Raw genomic sequence first — 14,927 nt, forward strand, 5'->3', positions numbered from 1 at the left:
GGCTTGGCATCGGAAGTCTGCAGGGATTCTTTGGGATGTGTGTCCACCTGGTTTCTCCTGCTCTCCTCTGTATGAGGCTCTGTGCTAGCAAAGGGTTTTAAGGGTGCCGATGCACCACAGTGCCAGACAATATCTGGGACCAAAGACACTATGTGCTGGCCCGACCTCGCTCCTGTTCCCAGTACACTGAAGGACAACTGCATAGGAAATTTTCTTCATCTAGCCTGTCAGGTACACATCCCCTTTACCCTGTGAGCAACTCCCTTCCTGTGCAGTCTGCAGGGCTGTCATTCCATATCAGCTTGAGAAACACGGAACGAAGCACTGTTTGCACACACTTGTGCTTTGCGTGTTGAGAAAAGGTGCGCAAACCTTTCAGCACCTGCTTGGAGCAAGCTGGATGAGAACTGGCCAATCCCGAAAGAATTGTGGGTACCCCATGGTTTTCCTCTAGCTCGTCAGTTGCAGGTGCACATCCCGTCTGGGACGAGCCTGCTCGTGCCTCCGGCCAAGGCTTCTTTTATTCTATTTCGAATATGGAACACAGACCTCATGGCAGCATTAAGGCATCTCTGCGAAATTGCTCTTTCCAGCTCTCCAAGATCCCCGAATTCCATGTAGGAGCAGCACCCTTCAACTTGTTGAGGGAAAGCTTCCCCGTCCCGTCCACCTGAGCACCCTTTGCCACATCCACTTCCACGAATCATGTACAAATGATACGCTTCTCACTCACAGCAATCTTCACCGCAGGCGTCCCTGCACTTGGAATGACCGCTGGTGTTGCAGGAACTCTCTCGGGTGAAACGCTTGCAGACGCGTCCGACTCCACAGGGCTGGTACTGGAAATCTGAAAATCTTCCTTGTGATGTGCGTCCACCTGATGGCTACTGCTATTCTTTTTATATGACTCTATGTTAGCCAAGCGTTTTAAGGGATCTGGTGCACCACAGTGCCAGATGATGTCTGGGAACAAAGACACCAGAGGCTCTACCGACCTGGGTCTTGTTCCCAGCACACTGAATGACAACTGCATAGGAAATTTCCTTCATCTAGCCTGTCAGTTACACATCTCATTTCCCCTGTTAGAAACTCCCTTCCTCTGCAGTCTGAAAGGCTCTCATTCCAAATCACCTTGAGAAACGCAGAGCGTAGCACTGTGAGAACGACATCGTGGTTGGTGAGTTGAGAAAAGGGGCGCAAACCTTTCAGAACCTGCTTGGAAGAAGCTGGATGAGAGCTGGCCGCTCCCAAAGAGTTGTGGGTATCACATTGCTCTCCTCTAGCTCGTCAGTTGCACGTGCACATCCCGTGTGGGGCCAGCCTGGCCGTGCTTTCCGCCCATGGCTTCTTTACTCCGTTTCGAATACGGAACACAGAGATCGGGGCAGCATGAAGGCAGCTCTGCGAAAGCGCTATTTCCACGTCTCCAAAATAATTGGCTCCTGGTCTTGAACTCCGTGGCAAAACTCCACACCCAGAAAGGGCAAGGGGCGTAACACAACTTTCACCTAGCTAGAAGGGCACATAACCATTTCCCATAAGGGCGATATATTTACCAGGCCACCAGTAAGGTTTTGCCAGACACGTGGCTTCACACAGCCTGCCAGGCGCAGGGCCACATGCCCGTTACCGATACGTGCGGTTCGGTTATGTAGCTGAAACCACCTGGTGGATGACACATTCAGTATGGGACCACTGCAGGCATTCTTATTAGTGTGCATCACGTTTCTATCCTCTAGCCCATAACGGACTTCTGCATTCCTTCTCGGAGCAACACGTTCCTACATGCCCTCTGTGGAGAGGCATGAGCCTCGTTCCGCCCCTGGGACTTGAGCCCACTTTGCTAGCTTCGCTCAGCTTCTAAAGACCAAAGAGATAGAGTGTCTGTGTATGGAAGTTTCGAAAGGAATCGCTTCAAGTGTCCCACAAGAGGGACAGCATCTGGTCACTAAAGGAGCACTGTGGGGAAACCTTGGTTCCGAGAGCTGACGTCAAAGGGATCCCGTTCCTTAGGAAATTCTTCATGGTGTGAGGGAGGAGAAAGCACAAGCTGCCCTTGGCCTGAGGACCGTGCTTCTGTGGAGCTACAAGTCAGAGGGAGACACCTCTACAGAAACTCCGTGGAGAAGCCTCTGAAATGACAAATCTTTTACCTCTGCCATTAGGCTCAGGGGCAAACGTGTGAACGTAACTTCTGTTTCCCGTGGGACGACCTCCTACAGAGAGACATTGCCATACTTTGCAGAGGTACGCCACCAGCACGTGGCCAAGTGCCTTTAAAAGAGTTTGCACCGTGTGGGCTTCAGAGCCAAGCCCTTAGAGCGCGTTATTTGAACCCCTGTGCAAGTCGGGTACCACAGGTCTCGCATAGATGACGCTATGTTCTCGAACCAAGGAGTATGTGGTTCCTTCAGGGAAAGCCACATGGTATACCATGCATCCGCCCAGCCAACCTCAGTCATGAGCCTTTCTGAGCAGGGGAGCAACTCGTCTCCCGTACCAGGGGAAAGGCCTCCTTTGCAGTGGGCTTGAGGCCACAGTGGCAAGAAGTGTTTGTAGCGTTCCCTCGTGTGATCGGAAGTGATCTGTGTGAACACAGGTCACCTTAAGCCTCACTCCAAGGACTTTCTGCAGTCAAGGAACAAACACCAACCCAGGATTTCTTTCTCGCACACGGCAATACACAAACCCCGGAATTCCATGTAGGAGCAGCACCCTGCAACTTGTTTTGGGAAGCCTTTCTCGTCCCGTCCACCTGAGCACCCTTTGCTACGCTGCAATTGCAAGAAGCGTGTAAAATGATGATAGGTTTTCACTCACAGCACTCTTCACCGCATGGGACACTGCCCTCGTTATAACCTCCAGTGTTGAAGGAACCCTCTTGGGTGAAACGCTTGCAGACCCATCCGTCTCCGCTGGGCTTGGCATCGGAAGTCTGCAGGGATTCTTTGGGATGTGTGTCCACCTGGTTTCTCCTGCTCTCCTCTGTATGAGGCTCTGTGCTAGCAAAGGGTTTTAAGGGTGCCGATGCACCACAGTGCCAGACAATATCTGGGACCAAAGACACTATGTGCTGGCCCGACCTCGCTCCTGTTCCCAGTACACTGAAGGACAACTGCATAGGAAATTTTCTTCATCTAGCCTGTCAGGTACACATCCCCTTTACCCTGTGAGCAACTCCCTTCCTATGCAGTCTGCAGGGCTGTCATTCCATATCAGCTTGAGAAACACGGAACGAAGCACTGTTTGCACACACTTGTGCTTTGCGTGTTGAGAAAAGGTGCGCAAACCTTTCAGCACCTGCTTGGAGCAAGCTGGATGAGAACTGGCCAATCCCGAAAGAATTGTGGGTACCCCATGGTTTTCCTCTAGCTCGTCAGTTGCAGGTGCACATCCCGTCTGGGACGAGCCTGCTCGTGCCTCCGGCCAAGGCTTCTTTTATTCTATTTCGAATATGGAACACAGACCTCATGGCAGCATTAAGGCATCTCTGCGAAATTGCTCTTTCCAGCTCTCCAAGATCCCCGAATTCCATGTAGGAGCAGCACCCTTCAACTTGTTGAGGGAAAGCTTCCCCGTCCCGTCCACCTGAGCACCCTTTGCCACATCCACTTCCACGAATCATGTACAAATGATACGCTTCTCACTCACAGCAATCTTCACCGCAGGCGTCCCTGCACTTGGAATGACCGCTGGTGTTGCAGGAACTCTCTCGGGTGAAACGCTTGCAGACGCGTCCGACTCCACAGGGCTGGTACTGGAAATCTGAAAATCTTCCTTGTGATGTGCGTCCACCTGATGGCTACTGCTATTCTTTTTATATGACTCTATGTTAGCCAAGCGTTTTAAGGGATCTGGTGCACCACAGTGCCAGATGATGTCTGGGAACAAAGACACCAGAGGCTCTACCGACCTGGGTCTTGTTCCCAGCACACTGAATGACAACTGCATAGGAAATTTCCTTCATCTAGCCTGTCAGTTACACATCTCATTTCCCCTGTTAGAAACTCCCTTCCTCTGCAGTCTGAAAGGCTCTCATTCCAAATCACCTTGAGAAACGCAGAGCGTAGCACTGTGAGAACGACATCGTGGTTGGTGAGTTGAGAAAAGGGGCGCAAACCTTTCAGAACCTGCTTGGAAGAAGCTGGATGAGAGCTGGCCGCTCCCAAAGAGTTGTGGGTATCACATTGCTCTCCTCTAGCTCGTCAGTTGCACGTGCACATCCCGTGTGGGGCCAGCCTGGCCGTGCTTTCCGCCCATGGCTTCTTTACTCCGTTTCGAATACGGAACACAGAGATCGGGGCAGCATGAAGGCAGCTCTGCGAAAGCGCTATTTCCACGTCTCCAAAATAATTGGCTCCTGGTCTTGAACTCCGTGGCAAAACTCCACACCCAGAAAGGGCAAGGGGCGTAACACAACTTTCACCTAGCTAGAAGGGCACATAACCATTTCCCATAAGGGCGATGTATTTACCAGGCCACCAGTAAGGTTTTGCCAGACACGTGGCTTCACACAGCCTGCCAGGCGCAGGGCCACATGCCCGTTACCGATACGTGCGGTTCGGTTATGTAGCTGAAACCACCTGGTGGATGACACATTCAGTATGGGACCACTGCAGGCATTCTTATTAGTGTGCATCACGTTTCTATCCTCTAGCCCATAACGGACTTCTGCATTCCTTCTCGGAGCAACACGTTCCTACATGCCCTCTGTGGAGAGGCATGAGCCTCGTTCCGCCCCTGGGACTTGAGCCCACTTTGCTAGCTTCGCTCAGCTTCTAAAGACCAAAGAGATAGAGTGTCTGTGTATGGAAGTTTCGAAAGGAATCGCTTCAAGTGTCCCACAAGAGGGACAGCATCTGGTCACTAAAGGAGCACTGTGGGGAAACCTTGGTTCCGAGAGCTGACGTCAAAGGGATCCCGTTCCTTAGGAAATTCTTCATGGTGTGAGGGAGGAGAAAGCACAAGCTGCCCTTGGCCTGAGGACCGTGCTTCTGTGGAGCTACAAGTCAGAGGGAGACACCTCTACAGAAACTCCGTGGAGAAGCCTCTGAAATGACAAATCTTTTACCTCTGCCATTAGGCTCAGGGGCAAACGTGTGAACGTAACTTCTGTTTCCCGTGGGACGACCTCCTACAGAGAGACATTGCCATACTTTGCAGAGGTACGCCACCAGCACGTGGCCAAGTGCCTTTAAAAGAGTTTGCACCGTGTGGGCTTCAGAGCCAAGCCCTTAGAGCGCGTTATTTGAACCCCTGTGCAAGTCGGGTACCACAGGTCTCGCATAGATGACGCTATGTTCTCGAACCAAGGAGTATGTGGTTCCTTCAGGGAAAGCCACATGGTATACCATGCATCCGCCCAGCCAACCTCAGTCATGAGCCTTTCTGAGCAGGGGAGCAACTCGTCTCCCGTACCAGGGGAAAGGCCTCCTTTGCAGTGGGCTTGAGGCCACAGTGGCAAGAAGTGTTTGTAGCGTTCCCTCGTGTGATCGGAAGTGATCTGTGTGAACACAGGTCACCTTAAGCCTCACTCCAAGGACTTTCTGCAGTCAAGGAACAAACACCAACCCAGGATTTCTTTCTCGCACACGGCAATACACAAACCCCGGAATTCCATGTAGGAGCAGCACCCTGCAACTTGTTTTGGGAAGCCTTTCTCGTCCCGTCCACCTGAGCACCCTTTGCTACGCTGCAATTGCAAGAAGCGTGTAAAATGATGATAGGTTTTCACTCACAGCACTCTTCACCGCATGGGACACTGCCCTCGTTATAACCTCCAGTGTTGAAGGAACCCTCTTGGGTGAAACGCTTGCAGACCCATCCGTCTCCGCTGGGCTTGGCATCGGAAGTCTGCAGGGATTCTTTGGGATGTGTGTCCACCTGGTTTCTCCTGCTCTCCTCTGTATGAGGCTCTGTGCTAGCAAAGGGTTTTAAGGGTGCCGATGCACCACAGTGCCAGACAATATCTGGGACCAAAGACACTATGTGCTGGCCCGACCTCGCTCCTGTTCCCAGTACACTGAAGGACAACTGCATAGGAAATTTTCTTCATCTAGCCTGTCAGGTACACATCCCCTTTACCCTGTGAGCAACTCCCTTCCTGTGCAGTCTGCAGGGCTGTCATTCCATATCAGCTTGAGAAACACGGAACGAAGCACTGTTTGCACACACTTGTGCTTTGCGTGTTGAGAAAAGGTGCGCAAACCTTTCAGCACCTGCTTGGAGCAAGCTGGATGAGAACTGGCCAATCCCGAAAGAATTGTGGGTACCCCATGGTTTTCCTCTAGCTCGTCAGTTGCAGCTGCACATCCCGTCTGGGACGAGCCTGCTCGTGCCTCCGGCCAAGGCTTCTTTTATTCTATTTCGAATATGGAACACAGACCTCATGGCAGCATTAAGGCATCTCTGCGAAATTGCTCTTTCCAGCTCTCCAAGATCCCCGAATTCCATGTAGGAGCAGCACCCTTCAACTTGTTGAGGGAAAGCTTCCCCGTCCCGTCCACCTGAGCACCCTTTGCCACATCCACTTCCACGAATCATGTACAAATGATACGCTTCTCACTCACAGCAATCTTCACCGCAGGCGTCCCTGCACTTGGAATGACCGCTGGTGTTGCAGGAACTCTCTCGGGTGAAACGCTTGCAGACGCGTCCGACTCCACAGGGCTGGTACTGGAAATCTGAAAATCTTCCTTGTGATGTGCGTCCACCTGATGGCTACTGCTATTCTTTTTATATGACTCTATGTTAGCCAAGCGTTTTAAGGGATCTGGTGCACCACAGTGCCAGATGATGTCTGGGAACAAAGACACCAGAGGCTCTACCGACCTGGGTCTTGTTCCCAGCACACTGAATGACAACTGCATAGGAAATTTCCTTCATCTAGCCTGTCAGTTACACATCTCATTTCCCCTGTTAGAAACTCCCTTCCTCTGCAGTCTGAAAGGCTCTCATTCCAAATCACCTTGAGAAACGCAGAGCGTAGCACTGTGAGAACGACATCGTGGTTGGTGAGTTGAGAAAAGGGGCGCAAACCTTTCAGAACCTGCTTGGAAGAAGCTGGATGAGAGCTGGCCGCTCCCAAAGAGTTGTGGGTATCACATTGCTCTCCTCTAGCTCGTCAGTTGCACGTGCACATCCCGTGTGGGGCCAGCCTGGCCGTGCTTTCCGCCCATGGCTTCTTTACTCCGTTTCGAATACGGAACACAGAGATCGGGGCAGCATGAAGGCAGCTCTGCGAAAGCGCTATTTCCACGTCTCCAAAATAATTGGCTCCTGGTCTTGAACTCCGTGGCAAAACTCCACACCCAGAAAGGGCAAGGGGCGTAACACAACTTTCACCTAGCTAGAAGGGCACATAACCATTTCCCATAAGGGCGATATATTTACCAGGCCACCAGTAAGGTTTTGCCAGACACGTGGCTTCACACAGCCTGCCAGGCGCAGGGCCACATGCCCGTTACCGATACGTGCGGTTCGGTTATGTAGCTGAAACCACCTGGTGGATGACACATTCAGTATGGGACCACTGCAGGCATTCTTATTAGTGTGCATCACGTTTCTATCCTCTAGCCCATAACGGACTTCTGCATTCCTTCTCGGAGCAACACGTTCCTACATGCCCTCTGTGGAGAGGCATGAGCCTCGTTCCGCCCCTGGGACTTGAGCCCACTTTGCTAGCTTCGCTCAGCTTCTAAAGACCAAAGAGATAGAGTGTCTGTGTATGGAAGTTTCGAAAGGAATCGCTTCAAGTGTCCCACAAGAGGGACAGCATCTGGTCACTAAAGGAGCACTGTGGGGAAACCTTGGTTCCGAGAGCTGACGTCAAAGGGATCCCGTTCCTTAGGAAATTCTTCATGGTGTGAGGGAGGAGAAAGCACAAGCTGCCCTTGGCCTGAGGACCGTGCTTCTGTGGAGCTACAAGTCAGAGGGAGACACCTCTACAGAAACTCCGTGGAGAAGCCTCTGAAATGACAAATCTTTTACCTCTGCCATTAGGCTCAGGGGCAAACGTGTGAACGTAACTTCTGTTTCCCGTGGGACGACCTCCTACAGAGAGACATTGCCATACTTTGCAGAGGTACGCCACCAGCACGTGGCCAAGTGCCTTTAAAAGAGTTTGCACCGTGTGGGCTTCAGAGCCAAGCCCTTAGAGCGCGTTATTTGAACCCCTGTGCAAGTCGGGTACCACAGGTCTCGCATAGATGACGCTATGTTCTCGAACCAAGGAGTATGTGGTTCCTTCAGGGAAAGCCACATGGTATACCATGCATCCGCCCAGCCAACCTCAGTCATGAGCCTTTCTGAGCAGGGGAGCAACTCGTCTCCCGTACCAGGGGAAAGGCCTCCTTTGCAGTGGGCTTGAGGCCACAGTGGCAAGAAGTGTTTGTAGCGTTCCCTCGTGTGATCGGAAGTGATCTGTGTGAACACAGGTCACCTTAAGCCTCACTCCAAGGACTTTCTGCAGTCAAGGAACAAACACCAACCCAGGATTTCTTTCTCGCACACGGCAATACACAAACCCCGGAATTCCATGTAGGAGCAGCACCCTGCAACTTGTTTTGGGAAGCCTTTCTCGTCCCGTCCACCTGAGCACCCTTTGCTACGCTGCAATTGCAAGAAGCGTGTAAAATGATGATAGGTTTTCACTCACAGCACTCTTCACCGCATGGGACACTGCCCTCGTTATAACCTCCAGTGTTGAAGGAACCCTCTTGGGTGAAACGCTTGCAGACCCATCCGTCTCCGCTGGGCTTGGCATCGGAAGTCTGCAGGGATTCTTTGGGATGTGTGTCCACCTGGTTTCTCCTGCTCTCCTCTGTATGAGGCTCTGTGCTAGCAAAGGGTTTTAAGGGTGCCGATGCACCACAGTGCCAGACTATATCTGGGACCAAAGACACTATGTGCTGGCCCGACCTCGCTCCTGTTCCCAGTACACTGAAGGACAACTGCATAGGAAATTTTCTTCATCTAGCCTGTCAGGTACACATCCCCTTTACCCTGTGAGCAACTCCCTTCCTGTGCAGTCTGCAGGGCTGTCATTCCATATCAGCTTGAGAAACACGGAACGAAGCACTGTTTGCACACACTTGTGCTTTGCGTGTTGAGAAAAGGTGCGCAAACCTTTCAGCACCTGCTTGGAGCAAGCTGGATGAGAACTGGCCAATCCCGAAAGAATTGTGGGTACCCCATGGTTTTCCTCTAGCTCGTCAGTTGCAGCTGCACATCCCGTCTGGGACGAGCCTGCTCGTGCCTCCGGCCAAGGCTTCTTTTATTCTATTTCGAATATGGAACACAGACCTCATGGCAGCATTAAGGCATCTCTGCGAAATTGCTCTTTCCAGCTCTCCAAGATCCCCGAATTCCATGTAGGAGCAGCACCCTTCAACTTGTTGAGGGAAAGCTTCCCCGTCCCGTCCACCTGAGCACCCTTTGCCACATCCACTTCCACGAATCATGTACAAATGATACGCTTCTCACTCACAGCAATCTTCACCGCAGGCGTCCCTGCACTTGGAATGACCGCTGGTGTTGCAGGAACTCTCTCGGGTGAAACGCTTGCAGACGCGTCCGACTCCACAGGGCTGGTACTGGAAATCTGAAAATCTTCCTTGTGATGTGCGTCCACCTGATGGCTACTGCTATTCTTTTTATATGACTCTATGTTAGCCAAGCGTTTTAAGGGATCTGGTGCACCACAGTGCCAGATGATGTCTGGGAACAAAGACACCAGAGGCTCTACCGACCTGGGTCTTGTTCCCAGCACACTGAATGACAACTGCATAGGAAATTTCCTTCATCTAGCCTGTCAGTTACACATCTCATTTCCCCTGTTAGAAACTCCCTTCCTCTGCAGTCTGAAAGGCTCTCATTCCAAATCACCTTGAGAAACGCAGAGCGTAGCACTGTGAGAACGACATCGTGGTTGGTGAGTTGAGAAAAGGGGCGCAAACCTTTCAGAACCTGCTTGGAAGAAGCTGGATGAGAGCTGGCCGCTCCCAAAGAGTTGTGGGTATCACATTGCTCTCCTCTAGCTCGTCAGTTGCACGTGCACATCCCGTGTGGGGCCAGCCTGGCCGTGCTTTCCGCCCATGGCTTCTTTACTCCGTTTCGAATACGGAACACAGAGATCGGGGCAGCATGAAGGCAGCTCTGCGAAAGCGCTATTTCCACGTCTCCAAAATAATTGGCTCCTGGTCTTGAACTCCGTGGCAAAACTCCACACCCAGAAAGGGCAAGGGGCGTAACACAACTTTCACCTAGCTAGAAGGGCACATAACCATTTCCCATAAGGGCGATATATTTACCAGGCCACCAGTAAGGTTTTGCCAGACACGTGGCTTCACACAGCCTGCCAGGCGCAGGGCCACATGCCCGTTACCGATACGTGCGGTTCGGTTATGTAGCTGAAACCACCTGGTGGATGACACATTCAGTATGGGACCACTGCAGGCATTCTTATTAGTGTGCATCACGTTTCTATCCTCTAGCCCATAACGGACTTCTGCATTCCTTCTCGGAGCAACACGTTCCTACATGCCCTCTGTGGAGAGGCATGAGCCTCGTTCCGCCCCTGGGACTTGAGCCCACTTTGCTAGCTTCGCTCAGCTTCTAAAGACCAAAGAGATAGAGTGTCTGTGTATGGAAGTTTCGAAAGGAATCGCTTCAAGTGTCCCACAAGAGGGACAGCATCTGGTCACTAAAGGAGCACTGTGGGGAAACCTTGGTTCCGAGAGCTGACGTCAAAGGGATCCCGTTCCTTAGGAAATTCTTCATGGTGTGAGGGAGGAGAAAGCACAAGCTGCCCTTGGCCTGAGGACCGTGCTTCTGTGGAGCTACAAGTCAGAGGGAGACACCTCTACAGAAACTCCGTGGAGAAGCCTCTGAAATGACAAATCTTTTACCTCTGCCATTAGGCTCAGGGGCAAACGTGTGAACGTAACTTCTGTTTCCCGTGGGACGACCTCCTACAGAGAGACATTGCCATACTTTGCAGAGGTACGCCACCAGCACGTGGCCAAGTGCCTTTAAAAGAGTTTGCACCGTGTGGGCTTCAGAGCCAAGCCCTTAGAGCGCGTTATTTGAACCCCTGTGCAAGTCGGGTACCACAGGTCTCGCATAGATGACGCTATGTTCTCGAACCAAGGAGTATGTGGTTCCTTCAGGGAAAGCCACATGGTATACCATGCATCCGCCCAGCCAACCTCAGTCATGAGCCTTTCTGAGCAGGGGAGCAACTCGTCTCCCGTACCAGGGGAAAGGCCTCCTTTGCAGTGGGCTTGAGGCCACAGTGGCAAGAAGTGTTTGTAGCGTTCCCTCGTGTGATCGGAAGTGATCTGTGTGAACACAGGTCACCTTAAGCCTCACTCCAAGGACTTTCTGCAGTCAAGGAACAAACACCAACCCAGGATTTCTTTCTCGCACACGGCAATACACAAACCCCGGAATTCCATGTAGGAGCAGCACCCTGCAACTTGTTTTGGGAAGCCTTTCTCGTCCCGTCCACCTGAGCACCCTTTGCTACGCTGCAATTGCAAGAAGCGTGTAAAATGATGATAGGTTTTCACTCACAGCACTCTTCACCGCATGGGACACTGCCCTCGTTATAACCTCCAGTGTTGAAGGAACCCTCTTGGGTGAAACGCTTGCAGACCCATCCGTCTCCGCTGGGCTTGGCATCGGAAGTCTGCAGGGATTCTTTGGGATGTGTGTCCACCTGGTTTCTCCTGCTCTCCTCTGTATGAGGCTCTGTGCTAGCAAAGGGTTTTAAGGGTGCCGATGCACCACAGTGCCAGACAATATCTGGGACCAAAGACACTATGTGCTGGCCCGACCTCGCTCCTGTTCCCAGTACACTGAAGGACAACTGCATAGGAAATTTTCTTCATCTAGCCTGTCAGGTACACATCCCCTTTACCCTGTGAGCAACTCCCTTCCTGTGCAGTCTGCAGGGCTGTCATTCCATATCAGCTTGAGAAACACGGAACGAAGCACTGTTTGCACACACTTGTGCTTTGCGTGTTGAGAAAAGGTGCGCAAACCTTTCAGCACCTGCTTGGAGCAAGCTGGATGAGAACTGGCCAATCCCGAAAGAATTGTGGGTACCCCATGGTTTTCCTCTAGCTCGTCAGTTGCAGCTGCACATCCCGTCTGGGACGAGCCTGCTCGTGCCTCCGGCCAAGGCTTCTTTTATTCTATTTCGAATATGGAACACAGACCTCATGGCAGCATTAAGGCATCTCTGCGAAATTGCTCTTTCCAGCTCTCCAAGATCCCCGAATTCCATGTAGGAGCAGCACCCTTCAACTTGTTGAGGGAAAGCTTCCCCGTCCCGTCCACCTGAGCACCCTTTGCCACATCCACTTCCACGAATCATGTACAAATGATACGCTTCTCACTCACAGCAATCTTCACCGCAGGCGTCCCTGCACTTGGAATGACCGCTGGTGTTGCAGGAACTCTCTCGGGTGAAACGCTTGCAGACGCGTCCGACTCCACAGGGCTGGTACTGGAAATCTGAAAATCTTCCTTGTGATGTGCGTCCACCTGATGGCTACTGCTATTCTTTTTATATGACTCTATGTTAGCCAAGCGTTTTAAGGGATCTGGTGCACCACAGTGCCAGATGATGTCTGGGAACAAAGACACCAGAGGCTCTACCGACCTGGGTCTTGTTCCCAGCACACTGAATGACAACTGCATAGGAAATTTCCTTCATCTAGCCTGTCAGTTACACATCTCATTTCCCCTGTTAGAAACTCCCTTCCTCTGCAGTCTGAAAGGCTCTCATTCCAAATCACCTTGAGAAACGCAGAGCGTAGCACTGTGAGAACGACATCGTGGTTGGTGAGTTGAGAAAAGGGGCGCAAACCTTTCAGAACCTGCTTGGAAGAAGCTGGATGAGAGCTGGCCGCTCCCAAAGAGTTGTGGGTATCACATTGCTCTCCTCTAGCTCGTCAGTTGCACGTGCACATCCCGTGTGGGGCCAGCCTGGCCGTGCTTTCCGCCCATGGCTTCTTTACTCCGTTTCGAATACGGAACACAGAGATCGGGGCAGCATGAAGGCAGCTCTGCGAAAGCGCTATTTCCACGTCTCCAAAATAATTGGCTCCTGGTCTTGAACTCCGTGGCAAAACTCCACACCCAGAAAGGGCAAGGGGCGTAACACAACTTTCACCTAGCTAGAAGGGCACATAACCATTTCCCATAAGGGCGATATATTTACCAGGCCACCAGTAAGGTTTTGCCAGACACGTGGCTTCACACAGCCTGCCAGGCGCAGGGCCACATGCCCGTTACCGATACGTGCGGTTCGGTTATGTAGCTGAAACCACCTGGTGGATGACACATTCAGTATGGGACCACTGCAGGCATTCTTATTAGTGTGCATCACGTTTCTATCCTCTAGCCCATAACGGACTTCTGCATTCCTTCTCGGAGCAACACGTTCCTACATGCCCTCTGTGGAGAGGCATGAGCCTCGTTCCGCCCCTGGGACTTGAGCCCACTTTGCTAGCTTCGCTCAGCTTCTAAAGACCAAAGAGATAGAGTGTCTGTGTATGGAAGTTTCGAAAGGAATCGCTTCAAGTGTCCCACAAGAGGGACAGCATCTGGTCACTAAAGGAGCACTGTGGGGAAACCTTGGTTCCGAGAGCTGACGTCAAAGGGATCCCGTTCCTTAGGAAATTCTTCATGGTGTGAGGGAGGAGAAAGCACAAGCTGCCCTTGGCCTGAGGACCGTGCTTCTGTGGAGCTACAAGTCAGAGGGAGACACCTCTACAGAAACTCCGTGGAGAAGCCTCTGAAATGACAAATCTTTTACCTCTGCCATTAGGCTCAGGGGCAAACGTGTGAACGTAACTTCTGTTTCCCGTGGGACGACCTCCTACAGAGAGACATTGCCATACTTTGCAGAGGTACGCCACCAGCACGTGGCCAAGTGCCTTTAAAAGAGTTTGCACCGTGTGGGCTTCAGAGCCAAGCCCTTAGAGCGCGTTATTTGAACCCCTGTGCAAGTCGGGTACCACAGGTCTCGCATAGATGACGCTATGTTCTCGAACCAAGGAGTATGTGGTTCCTTCAGGGAAAGCCACATGGTATACCATGCATCCGCCCAGCCAACCTCAGTCATGAGCCTTTCTGAGCAGGGGAGCAACTCGTCTCCCGTACCAGGGGAAAGGCCTCCTTTGCAGTGGGCTTGAGGCCACAGTGGCAAGAAGTGTTTGTAGCGTTCCCTCGTGTGATCGGAAGTGATCTGTGTGAACACAGGTCACCTTAAGCCTCACTCCAAGGACTTTCTGCAGTCAAGGAACAAACACCAACCCAGGATTTCTTTCTCGCACACGGCAATACACAAACCCCGGAATTCCATGTAGGAGCAGCACCCTGCAACTTGTTTTGGGAAGCCTTTCTCGTCCCGTCCACCTGAGCACCCTTTGCTACGCTGCAATTGCAAGAAGCGTGTAAAATGATGATAGGTTTTCACTCACAGCACTCTTCACCGCATGGGACACTGCCCTCGTTATAACCTCCAGTGTTGAAGGAACCCTCTTGGGTGAAACGCTTGCAGACCCATCCGTCTCCGCTGGGCTTGGCATCGGAAGTCTGCAGGGATTCTTTGGGATGTGTGTCCACCTGGTTTCTCCTGCTCTCCTCTGTATGAGGCTCTGTGCTAGCAAAGGGTTTTAAGGGTGCCGATGCACCACAGTGCCAGACTATATCTGGGACCAAAGACACTATGTGCTGGCCCGACCTCGCTCCTGTTCCCAGTACACTGAAGGACAACTGCATAGGAAATTTTCTTCATCTAGCCTGTCAGGTACACATCCCCTTTACCCTGTGAGCAACTCCCTTCCTGTGCAGTCTGCAGGGCTGTCATTCCATATCAGCTTGAGAAACACGGAACGAAGCACTGTTTGCACACA

This window comes from Balaenoptera ricei, chromosome X (assembly GCF_028023285.1).
Source record: "Balaenoptera ricei isolate mBalRic1 chromosome X, mBalRic1.hap2, whole genome shotgun sequence".
Lineage (NCBI taxonomy): Eukaryota > Metazoa > Chordata > Mammalia > Artiodactyla > Balaenopteridae > Balaenoptera > Balaenoptera ricei.